This window comes from Pseudophryne corroboree, chromosome 7 (genome assembly GCF_028390025.1).
Source record: "Pseudophryne corroboree isolate aPseCor3 chromosome 7, aPseCor3.hap2, whole genome shotgun sequence".
NCBI classification, from domain to species: Eukaryota; Metazoa; Chordata; class Amphibia; order Anura; family Myobatrachidae; genus Pseudophryne; species Pseudophryne corroboree.
In genome coordinates this window covers 517,373,510-517,385,958 of record NC_086450.1, presented here as the reverse complement: position 1 = coordinate 517,385,958, position 12,449 = coordinate 517,373,510, and the positions used below count along the sequence as shown (strand labels likewise).

General features: G+C 38.3%; 4 pseudogenes; 2 read left to right on the top strand and 2 right to left on the bottom strand.

Annotated features, from left to right (window-relative positions):
• Nucleotides 1-246: 246 nt before the first annotated feature.
• LOC134947166 (5S ribosomal RNA) lies at nt 247-366 on the bottom strand (annotated as a pseudogene).
• Nucleotides 367-595: 229 nt separating this feature from the next.
• Nucleotides 596-715, bottom strand: LOC134947240 (5S ribosomal RNA; annotated as a pseudogene).
• A 5,406-nt stretch (nt 716-6,121) lies between these two features.
• Nucleotides 6,122-6,241, top strand: LOC134947239 (5S ribosomal RNA; annotated as a pseudogene).
• A 229-nt stretch (nt 6,242-6,470) lies between these two features.
• On the top strand, nt 6,471-6,590 carry LOC134947164 (5S ribosomal RNA; annotated as a pseudogene).
• The last annotated feature ends 5,859 nt before the right edge of the window (nt 6,591-12,449 follow it).

Here is a 12,449-nt window from a genome sequence, read left to right as displayed (position 1 = left end):
AACACATTACACATGGTACGTGATATCCATATCACAATGTATCAATTACCGGAGATAAATGGCTGTGGTTACAAAGCTCATGAGTCATTACACATTCGGACTCATGTGATATATGACCATCATTTGTTCAGCAAGTATCCATCATGGATTACAATCAATGCTGAGAATTAAATCATAGGTCATATGAGAGTCAGGTACCCAATAGTATATATATATAGGTAGGTGACACTGTATAGGGGAGTCAATTTCTTGCAGTACCAGGGTGTTCAGAGGTGGTCTCCCATCCTAGTACTAACCCGGCCTTTCACTGCTTAGCTTCCAAGGTCAGAAGAGATTGGGCATCTACAGTGATGTATGACCGCAAATATTGTACTCTCCCTCTAGGATCACCTAAATGTATGCAGCCACTTGGTTGAGTTACCCTCTAGCTAGGCAGTCACAATTAAGATATAGACATATTTGACAGCATATTTTGTAACGGGAAAGTTACCAAGTATCCACAATTTAGGCTTGCCTTTTCACTGATGCAAACCAATTTTTTGAAAATCCAAATGCCCAATATTTTGGGTGTGGATGATACTATCGGGGAGTCAATTTGTTGCAGTACCTGGGTGTTCAAAAGTGGTCACCCATCCTTTTACTAGCCCGGCCTTTCACTGCTTAGCTTCCAAGGTCAGAAGAGATTGGGCATTTCCAGTGAGGTATGACCGCAAATATTGTACTCACCCTCCTGAATCATTCAATTTTTTAAATTGTGTTTGCCAAGGATAGCAAATTATATATACATGTGGTACAATAAAGGATTAAATAAGATAATGTGTAGCCACCTGGCTTAATCACCTCGTAACATATCAACCACGAAAAACAATATACTCATGAGTGAAGGCCTGTTATGTGGGTGAAATTCCTGAACACCACACAATGTCCACAATTAGGACTTGCCTTTCACTCTTGAAAATACCCAAAGAGCACCAGAACGGCCGGACAACAATTAGTAACTATATAAGTGCAGGATAAAATTATGCTGCACAGAAATAAATTTATGGTACACCCTGAAGCACTAACCCAGACCATAGATTAGAGGTGCCTAATGCTTGTAACCTCTAATAAGTACCTGCATATATTATGAGAAAGCAGGCTAGAAAAGGTACTTGTAGATGATTTGCACATATGTTAAATTGCTTGAGCCAAATAAATTCAAAATTCTGAGCATATGCTGAGATTTGCCATTGTTGAATTTCATCAAAAAAGGCACATTCAGTGCTTCCTATAGAGTTGATATCAGCTTGCTGTAAATGTTTGTAGCCATGTGGGTGTTGCTTGAGCCTAATAAGTTCAAAATTCAGAACATTTGCTGAATTTAGCCATTATTGAATTTCCAAGGAAAAAACAGTCAGTGATACCCATAGAAATGATATCAGCTTGCAAATATTGTTTATAGCAAATGAGGATAGTCTCAATTGTATACCTTGATTGCTGAGGAAAAAATCCTTGTGGTATTATTAATATGGACAGTTTATCCTGTATTGCTCTTTATCATGGTATGAATGTGGCAATACGGCTGGAAAGTATAATGTCACTTGTATGGCTGCTGTGGCTCAAAAACAAGAAGGAAGGAAGAGAAGAGAAGAATAGAGAAGGAAAAAACTTTTTGGCTGACAAGCTGATTATTTGTATGTGCAGATCGCAATGAAGGGAGTGCAGGGTATACGATACCAGCTCCGGTTGTTGTGAGACCCGCCCGCTGCCGTGCCCATGCTCCAGAGACTTCAGGGGCTGCTGCGGCGTGTGGTCAAGGTCTCCCCGTTCAGATGACGGAGCTTGCGGCCGTTGCCTGGTGACCGTCCTCGGGATTCCGGCTAGTGCGGTCACGTGTGCGCATCACGTGATCGCAGTACTTCCTCCTGATGTACGTTTCGCATAGAATGCTTGATCACAGGACGTGCGGTGTCAGCTGGAAGTTGCAGTTTTTAAACAAGAGTGCTGATGATTGATTAGACCTGATAATTGTATAACACTGGGTCAACATTGATTGGATCATTTAATTGCAAGGTTGAGGATAATAAATGATTCTGTAGCACAACAATTGAGGAAGTGTGAATAATATATAAAACCATATGGTATATATTATATATTATGCAGGAGATGATTTACTAAGGGCTGTATCTTAATGCCATGGATACTTAAATCTTTATATATCAATTGGATTATTGAGCTAAATTGATAATTTGATTGAAATAGCCTGTGTTACATATAAATATTTATTAAACTATGCTACATGTAGTGGATTATGTAAATTTCCAATTAAATGTGTTTATATTATTGTTGTAAAGGCTCTGGATTGTGTAGAAATTATTATATTAATTGTGAACATATTAGGAGAGGAGGATAATTTATGGTGTGTTGGAGTAAATTAAGGTGATTTATGATGAATTAATAAAAATATATATAATTTTATAAAAATATATAAATTATATAAATTATGATGGACATTATCTAAATTATAAGGGCTCTGTAATTAACACTGGATTAAGTAGAAATGATTATCATGCTGATTATGAACATATTATGACAGGTGAATAATTAAAGGTGTGTGAGAGTAAATTATAGTAATTAATGATGAATTATTAAAAAGAGTAAATTATGATGGACATTGTATTTAATATAGTGTATATAAATGATTTGAAAAATTAGAAATGAAGTAGTGATAAGGAATAATATGTGTGGTATAAATTAAGAGGGAGTGTCTGTAATGTGAAATATCGGTGACTATAGTGTTGTGAGATAAATTGTAAAATACGAGGGCAATTAACATTTAATAAAATAATATAATGACATGAAGAGCCCATAATTAACTTTGGTGATAATAAGTGAAAGATGTGCATGTTATTTGAACTTTATAATGCATATGTTGATATGGGCTAGTGATGAAATGGGATGTGCAAATTGTGTGTTTGGATTAATACGATTGCAGTGAATTGTATATATGATAATGAACTATGATAATTATGGTGCTGATTGCCAGGAATCATGGTAAACTTCAGTTCAGGAATAATCCATAATTTATATTCTCATTCATTCCTGCTGGATGTATGGATCCGAGCTTAAAAATCCACTATTCGTTTTGTTGGGAACTTTTGTCAAGAATGGAGAAAGGTCCAAGAAGCAATACAGAAACACTGGCATATTTTACACGCAGACCCGATCCTGTCTAAAAATCTGGGCCCCAAAGTTGCCATGAGTTGGCGTAGATCAAAAAATCTGAGGGACAGATTCGTACGGAGTCATTTTCAAAAATGTCCCAAAAAACAACCTGTAGTTACAGGCACATATCCCTGTGGAAGATGCAAAGTCTGCAAACACATTGATCCCACAAAGGAAATAGAGGATAAATACGGGGAAATGATACAGATTGTGGACTATATGAACTGTCTAACAGAAGGGGTCATCTAGTGCCTTAGATGCAGTTGCAATCAAAAGTATATAGGCGTGACAACGCGTCCTCTCAAACAGCGCATTCTAGAGCACATAGGATCTATTCGTAATGCCGCTTCAGATAAAGCCAAGATGAAACAACTGACATCTGTCGCCCGTCACTTCCATACGTATCATGAAAGCAGGTGGGAAGAATTAAAAGTCTTTGGCTTGGAGAGGATAAGACTCGGGATCCGAGGGGGCAATCTTACCGAAAGTCTGCTTAGAAAAGAAAGTGAGTGGATTTTTAAGCTCGGATCCATACATCCAGCAGGAATGAATGAGAATATAAATTATGGATTATTCCTGAACTGAAGTTTACCATGATTCCTGGCAATCAGCACCATAATTATCATAGTTCATTATCATATATACAATTCACTGCAATCGTATTAATCCAAACACACAATTTGCACATCCCATTTCATCACTAGCCCATATCAACATATGCATTATAAAGTTCAAATAACATGCACATCTTTCACTTATTATCACCAAAGTTAATTATGGGCTCTTCATGTCATTATATTATTTTATTAAATGTTAATTGCCCTCGTATTTTACAATTTATCTCACAACACTATAGTCACCGATATTTCACATTACAGACACTCCCTCTTAATTTATACCACACATATTATTCCTTATCACTACTTCATTTCTAATTTTTCAAATCATTTATATACACTATATTAAATACAATGTCCATCATAATTTACTCTTTTTAATAATTCATCATTAATTACTATAATTTACTCTCACACACCTTTAATTATTCACCTGTCATAATATGTTCATAATCAGCATGATAATCATTTCTACTTAATCCAGTGTTAATTACAGAGCCCTTATAATTTAGATAATGTCCATCATAATTTATATAATTTATATATTTTTATAAAATTATATATATTTTTATTAATTCATCATAAATCACCTTAATTTACTCCAACACACCATAAATTATCCTCCTCTCCTAATATGTTCACAATTAATATAATAATTTCTACACAATCCAGAGCCTTTACAACAATAATATAAACACATTTAATTGGAAATTTACATAATCCACTACATGTAGCATAGTTTAATAAATATTTATATGTAACACAGGCTATTTCAATCAAATTATCAATTTAGCTCAATAATCCAATTGATATATAAAGATTTAAGTATCCATGGCATTAAGATACAGCCCTTAGTAAATCATCTCCTGCATAATATATAATATATAATATATACCATATGGTTTTATATATTATTCACACTTCCTCAATTGTTGTGCTACAGAATCATTTATTATCCTCAACCTTGCAATTAAATGATCCAATCAATGTTGACCCAGTGTTATACAATTATCAGGTCTAATCAATCATCAGCACTCTTGTTTAAAAACTGCAACTTCCAGCTGACACCGCACGTCCTGTGATCAAGCATTCTATGCGAAACGTACATCAGGAGGAAGTACTGCGATCACGTGATGCGCACACGTGACCGCACTAGCCGGAATCCCGAGGACGGTCACCAGGCAACGGCCGCAAGCTCCGTCATCTGAACGGGGAGACCTTGACCACACGCCGCAGCAGCCCCTGAAGTCTCTGGAGCACGGGCACGGCAGCGGGCGGGTCTCACAACAACCGGAGCTGGTATCGTATACCCTGCACTCCCTTCATTGCGATCTGCACATACAAATAATCAGCTTGTCAGCCAAAAAGTTTTTTCCTTCTCTATTCTTCTCTTCTCTTCCTTCCTTCTTGTTTTTGAGCCACAGCAGCCATACAAGTGACATTATACTTTCCAGTCGTATTGCCACATTCATACCATGATAAAGAGCAATACAGGATAAACTGTCCATATTAATAATACCACAAGGATTTTTTCCTCAGCAATCAAGGTATACAATTGAGACTATCCTCATTTGCTATAAACAATATTTGCAAGCTGATATCATTTCTATAGGTATCACTGACTGTTTTTTCCTTGGAAATTCAATAATGGCTAAATTCAGCAAATGTTCTGAATTTTGAACTTACTAGGCTCAAGCAACACCCACATGGCTACAAACATTTACAGCAAGCTGATATCAACTCTATAGGAAGCACTGAATGTGCCTTTTTTGATGAAATTCAACAATGGCAAATCTCAGCATATGCTCAGAATTTTGAATTTATTTGGCTCAAGCAATTTAACATATGTGCAAATCATCTACAAGTACCTTTTCTAGCCTGCTTTCTCATAATATATGCAGGTACTTATTAGAGGTTACAAGCATTAGGCACCTCTAATCTATGGTCTGGGTTAGTGCTTCAGGGTGTACCATAAATTTATTTCTGTGCAGCATAATTTTATCCTGCACTTATATAGTTACTAATTGTTGTCCGGCCGTTCTGGTGCTCTTTGGGTATTTTCAAGAGTGAAAGGCAAGTCCTAATTGTGGACATTGTGTGGTGTTCAGGAATTTCACCCACATAACAGGCCTTCACTCATGAGTATATTGTTTTTCGTGGTTGATATGTTACGAGGTGATTAAGCCAGGTGGCTACACATTATCTTATTTAATCCTTTATTGTACCACATGTATATATAATTTGCTATCCTTGGCAAACACAATTTAAAAATTTGAATGATTCAGGAGGGTGAGTACAATATTTGCGGTCATACCTCACTGGAAATGCCCAATCTCTTCTGACCTTGGAAGCTAAGCAGTGAAAGGCCGGGCTAGTAAAAGGATGGGTGACCACTTTTGAACACCCAGGTACTGCAACAAATTGACTCCCCGATAGTATCATCCACACCCAAAATATTGGGCATTTGGATTTTCAAAAAATTGGTTTGCATCAGTGAAAAGGCAAGCCTAAATTGTGGATACTTGGTAACTTTCCCGTTACAAAATATGCTGTCAAATATGTCTATATCTTAATTGTGACTGCCTAGCTAGAGGGTAACTCAACCAAGTGGCTGCATACATTTAGGTGATCCTAGAGGGAGAGTACAATATTTGCGGTCATACATCACTGTAGATGCCCAATCTCTTCTGACCTTGGAAGCTAAGCAGTGAAAGGCCGGGTTAGTACTAGGATGGGAGACCACCTCTGAACACCCTGGTACTGCAAGAAATTGACTCCCCTATACAGTGTCACCTACCTATATATATATACTATTGGGTACCTGACTCTCATATGACCTATGATTTAATTCTCAGCATTGATTGTAATCCATGATGGATACTTGCTGAACAAATGATGGTCATATATCACATGAGTCCGAATGTGTAATGAATCATGAGCTTTGTAACCACAGCCATTTATCTCCGGCAATTGATACATTGTGATATGGATATCACGTACCATGTGTAATGTGTTCTATATTTTCGCAAAGCTTATAATTTTTCACGCAGATACTCCAAAAAATTTTTTTAATGAATAACCTAATAAAAATGATTTTACCAGTATTGATAAATCATATTTCTACCCTCTGAATTAGAGTGCTCCCAAAAAAGAGTCTACTTTCCAACACTTCTTTGTTTTGGTTTTTTCGGTTTAGCCATGATGTCTATTTTGTTTAAATTATTTGAGTACTCTAAAGCCTCGTATAGTACTTCTTGTGGATAGCCCCGATTTTCAAATGATTGTAACGTTTCTTCAATGAGTTTCTGTGAATCCGCATCAAAAGTGCAGTTTCGCTTTAATGGGCTTGGCTTTTCAGAACATTCTTTAACTAACTCTTTTTTATGGTTACTGCAGTAAGGTATATAATTACAAGCATCTACAGCAGGCATTCCCAACCACGGTCCTCAAGGCACACCAACAGTGCAGGTTTTAGTGATATCCAGGCTTCAGCACAGGTGACTTAATTAGTACCGCAGTTATTTTGATTTAACCATCTGTGCTGCAGCCTGGATATCACTAAAACCTGCACTGTTGGTGTGCCTTGAGGACCGTGGTTGGGAATGCCTGATCTACAGACTTTTTATAAGAGGAAACAGTAACCATGTTATTAACCACATTTAACATGACATCTAAAAAATGAATATGTGCAGGATGGTGAGTGCAAGTGAAGGTTAAATCATAAGTGTTACTATTAAGAAAATTAACAAATTCCATGACTGAAGAAACATCCCCATCCCAAATGAAAATCAGGTGGTCAATGTAGCGACCATAGAGGACAGGTTCACGACTAATGGGCCCTCCCAAATCATAGTTTGTTCGAGGTCGACCATATAGATGTTAGCAAAACTTGGCACGAATCTGCTCCCCATCGCAGTGCCGATGACCTGCTAATAGTGCTGGGGATTAAATAAAAAATAATTGTGAAATAAAATAAAATGTATAGCCGATACTATAAATTCCTGTTTCTTCTCAGACCGCTGTGTCTGAAGCTAGGCTTCGTTTCACAACATCAACTCCCTTGTCATGGGGTATATTTGTATACAGTGCCTGGACATCACAAGTGATGAACAGGAAGCTAGATTTCCACTCAAGATCCTCCACCATCCTAATAAATTTGGTGGCGTCTCTAATATGCGATCTCAGAGAGGAAGCCAACGATTGCAAATAGCAATCTGTATAAAAAGATAAATTAGTAGTGAGACCATCTATACTCGAAATTGTAGGACACCCGGTGGATTGTGAAGTGATTTGTGTATTTTCGGGAGGTGATAATAAATGGAACTGACAGGGTGTAGAGGAAAAATAAAATACAATTCCTCTTGGGTCAACACATCCTCAATTACAGCTTTCTGTAATAATGATTTTAACTGCTTCTGATATTGAGGAGTGGGGTTATGGTCAAGGATCCTCTAGAAATCGCCATTGGACAGCTGACGTGTAGCCTCTGAGACATGTTCCACAGTGTCCTGGATCCTCACCCCACTTGTCTGCAGGCTTAATAATAATAGTTGTATGTGCAGATAATATTTCCAATGCTTTTCTCTCTTCTGGATTAAAGTTAAACAAGCAGTGGTGAGAATTCTTCTAGTGTACTTTAATAAAAGGTTTCAATAGCACTAGTCTTATGGTTAATGTGATGAAACTGGGATTTGTTCTTAAATCTGATATCCATAGTGTCATTAATATCAAACAGATTGTCGCTCTCAGATATTTATACCCAAGCCTTTTCCAGCAATAAATCATTCAATATATCCAGACTAGACTGATCATTATAATCCAAAACAGCGATTTAATTGATATCACCTTTCCCCTTTTCAGTGGATGCAAATAATCTTTTCCTACCTAGTCCCCATACAAATCTGTTTAATTCAACAAACAATTCAAAATAATTAGGCCCTGTTGTAGGGGCAAAATTCATACCTTTAGAAAATACAGACTGTTCTATATTGTCAAGGGGTCTAGAGGAAAGATTAAAAATTCCTACAGATTCTAGTTGTATCTCTGACTTTTGAAAATTCTTCCTCTGCCCTCCTCTTCTACCTCTAACTCAGGCATCTCTGTTTTTTTGGGGGTTCCTGAGAGAGGGGCATATCTGTTGTTGTGTTGATGTCTGTTGACCTAAGCCGGATTGTGATCTTCCCTTTTTCTGTGACCTAAAAAATGGTCCTGTGTCTGTGGTGTAGTGTGAGATGACTCCATATGTGGTTTGTATGTGCTCTCCCTCTTTCTAAAGTTGTTTTATGTATTTCTATTTGGAGGAGATCTGTGATCTCGAAATCTGGGTTCTATCTGTCGGCTTCTCTCCACAGGGTATTGATACGGGTTGCCAGCCCTTCCTACCGACTGTACTGTAACTCTCGGAACACATCTGTATACGGAATCAGGCTAAACATAGCTTAGTTTACATACTAGCTATTACTCATTAGTTAAACTATCTATATTAACTCTATCTGTAATTACACATACATAAGTTAAAAAAAAAAACAGTTTGCAGATTTCAATATAGATACTGTGGTCAGTGTGATCATGCCGCACTATACAGCATCATTGAAATACCCAATTCCCAAACATCTTACTGCAAAATATGCTTACATGCAACAACAAACATTACAGTGTAACATTGGGGTAATTCCGACCCGTTCACACGCAGCGGATCTTTGCTGCAGTGCGAACAGGTCGGAAATGTGCATGCGCAGAGAATGCATTGCGCACACGCGTCATTGCCTGGCGACGATCGTCGCCGGGCAACGACGACACCAGCGAGCAATGTGAACAAAAAAGACAGACAGGCGGGAAGCATTCCGGGGTGAATACTCACCATTTTCCAGGCGTGGTGAGTCCAACAGAGGTGGATCCAGGCTTTTGGAGGGCGGATGTCTGACGTCAGGACTGGGACCTTCATTGCTGGATCCGTCGCACTGGGTGAGTAACTACAGGGCTAGTCTTGTTTTACGTGAAACTTTTTTAGCATAGCAGGGCTGCACAAGTGTTCACAGCCCTGCTATGCTAAAATACACTCCCCCATAGGCGGCGTCAGGTTGATTGCACGAGCAGCAAAAAGTAGCTACGTTCAATCAACTCGGAATGACCACCAATGTCTCCAGGTTCTCCCTAGCAATCACTGCCAACTCTCTCTTTTTTTTTTTCCACACCCTCCCTCAGAACATCTTGGAGCACAGGATTTTTTCTGACTTACCCGAGTGTAGTTTTGAGGCAACATTCCCCACTTTGAGAGAGTTGCGAGATGAATTGCAGCGATGTAGGTTTCCCGGACGAGCTCCCAATTGAATCCTAATTTTAACCATTTGTTTCCTTGTTGCATCGAAGTAAAAGATTGAATTGAAGCCAGATTTATAAAATAATTAATTATTTATTTAAAAGACCACGCCCATATACAGACTGAGAGCAGTAGCGGATCTTGCCACGGGCAAGCAGTACTTTTGCCCGGGGCGCCGCCTTCCGGAGGGCGCAGGGCGCCCTCCGGAGGGCGCCGCACCAGGGCAAGATCCCATGCTGGTGTGTGCCCCCGGCTGCCCGCTGCCCCCGACCGCTGCCGCTGGGAAGGGAAACTAGACGCGTACGCGTCTAGTTTCCCTTCCTGGAGAGGTCCTTTACTGTGCGGTGCGCGATGACGTCATCGCGCCCCGCACAGCAAAGGTCCTCTCCACGAAGGGAACTAGACACTACGCACCTAGTTTCCCTTCGTGGAGAGGACCAATTCAGTCTGTACAGGGGGTGTAAATGACCACGCCCCCTGTACAAAGCCACGCCCCCTAATGCCGCCCCGGGGCGCCAGAAGCCCCCGGAGCCGGCCCTGACTGAGAGCCACATCCTGTGAGTCTGAGTTACATTACAATAACAGAGTAAAACATGGGGATGCACTGTTTTTATAATACTTGGTTACACCCAATTCTCTTAACACTCCCACTGATCTCATGCAAACTAGCAAAATCTTTCTACAGTTTTACAGTATGCTCATATTAGGATAAGGTACCAACTAGAAGCTGGTCAGCTATATTTGGTGCTAATTCCAATTCTATTACACACACTGGGGGATATTCAATTGTTTAAAAATTCAGTTGGGTGTCTGTTTTTTTCCTATCTAATAGACAGGGGAAAAAACAGACACCCAACTGACTTTTCAAACAATTGAATTCCCTCCACTGAGTCTGCTAAACTCTGTTAAAGGTACAAGTATCTGATAAGTGAACTAATGTCTGTATAAAGGTCATATACGCAGGAATAATTCTACACAATATCGGTCTGTTGAATCCTAATTCTATTGTGGAGAATTATTCCTGCATATACGACCTTCCCTACATGTGTCCCTAGGTCTTGTATAACTGTAATGTTGGACCTCTTTCTTTTTAGTATAATTTCTGTCTTGATCATTATTATAGTCAAATAAATTCCACTTGAATTTACTTTCCTTTCTATAAATGATTTTTCATTTGTATTTTTCTATCCTTATGTTAACCAGAGTTTTCCTGTCTTTGTAAAATTTCCTACTGCTCTCAATTTCTGTTCTCTATAATCAACCAGTAGTTGCATTAATGCAAAGGAACATTTATCCAATATAGAGTTCCATTGTTTATTTAGATCTGTATTCTCAGTAAATGACAAGATCTTGAGGACTCCTAGACCCCAAGCTATCTTTTTATGTTCTATATATTTATTGAGGGATGTTTTATCCCACCAATGTCTACAATCACACTTAAGGAGATCTTCTAATTTATTTGAGTCTCTCAAAAATTTGTCATAAGCTGAGTCATTGACACATATGTATTGACACACATTATATGTTACATTTTTATTAAGTAACATTTAAAAGGTTACAAGAGAAACATTCAATTTTGTATACAGTCTATAATTAAGTATCTCTGGAGATAATATAGTTTCTATTGTGTCATTTTAATAAATTGTTTTGTATTATACATTCATGTTGTCAGACTCATAAATTGCCTTTGCACCATTGGGGTTTTTAATAGAAAGATTTCATGACTTCAGCCGTCTGGGCATTGGTGGTGGTTAGATTGCCCTGCAGCTTTTTGAGGCGGTGGGTCACCAAAGGCATGCAAGTACCATGCAAAAGGTTTGTTAGGAGGTGTCCAGACCTATTACCAAGGTTATAGAATTTATAGTAAATAGAAAACATTTAACTATCCCCCATTTCTTGCACAAATTCATCAAAGTGTATTCTCACTGTGAGATGAGATTGTTTTGGGGGAAGAGATGATTTATACTGCTGACAATCTGTCAACAGATTCGCTTGGAGATCTAAATACTAATGAATATCTATTACTGGCTGCCATTTAGCTGCCATGCAGAATACAACAGGGTCAGCTCTAGATGGTTCCTGAATTTAATAGAACAAGCAATGTTAGATGGAAACTTCCATAACCTGATAGAGCCTGGTTCATCTGAGGTGTGTAAGGTTGATGAAACTAAAGTATGATCCAATATTGATACTGATTCTATTTGAGAATCAATAATCTTTGGGAACAATGTGTGAGATACTAATATATAATCAATATGCAAGAATGTGCTCTGAGCAGCAGATGTGTATTCTGGGTACAACGCTCTCCA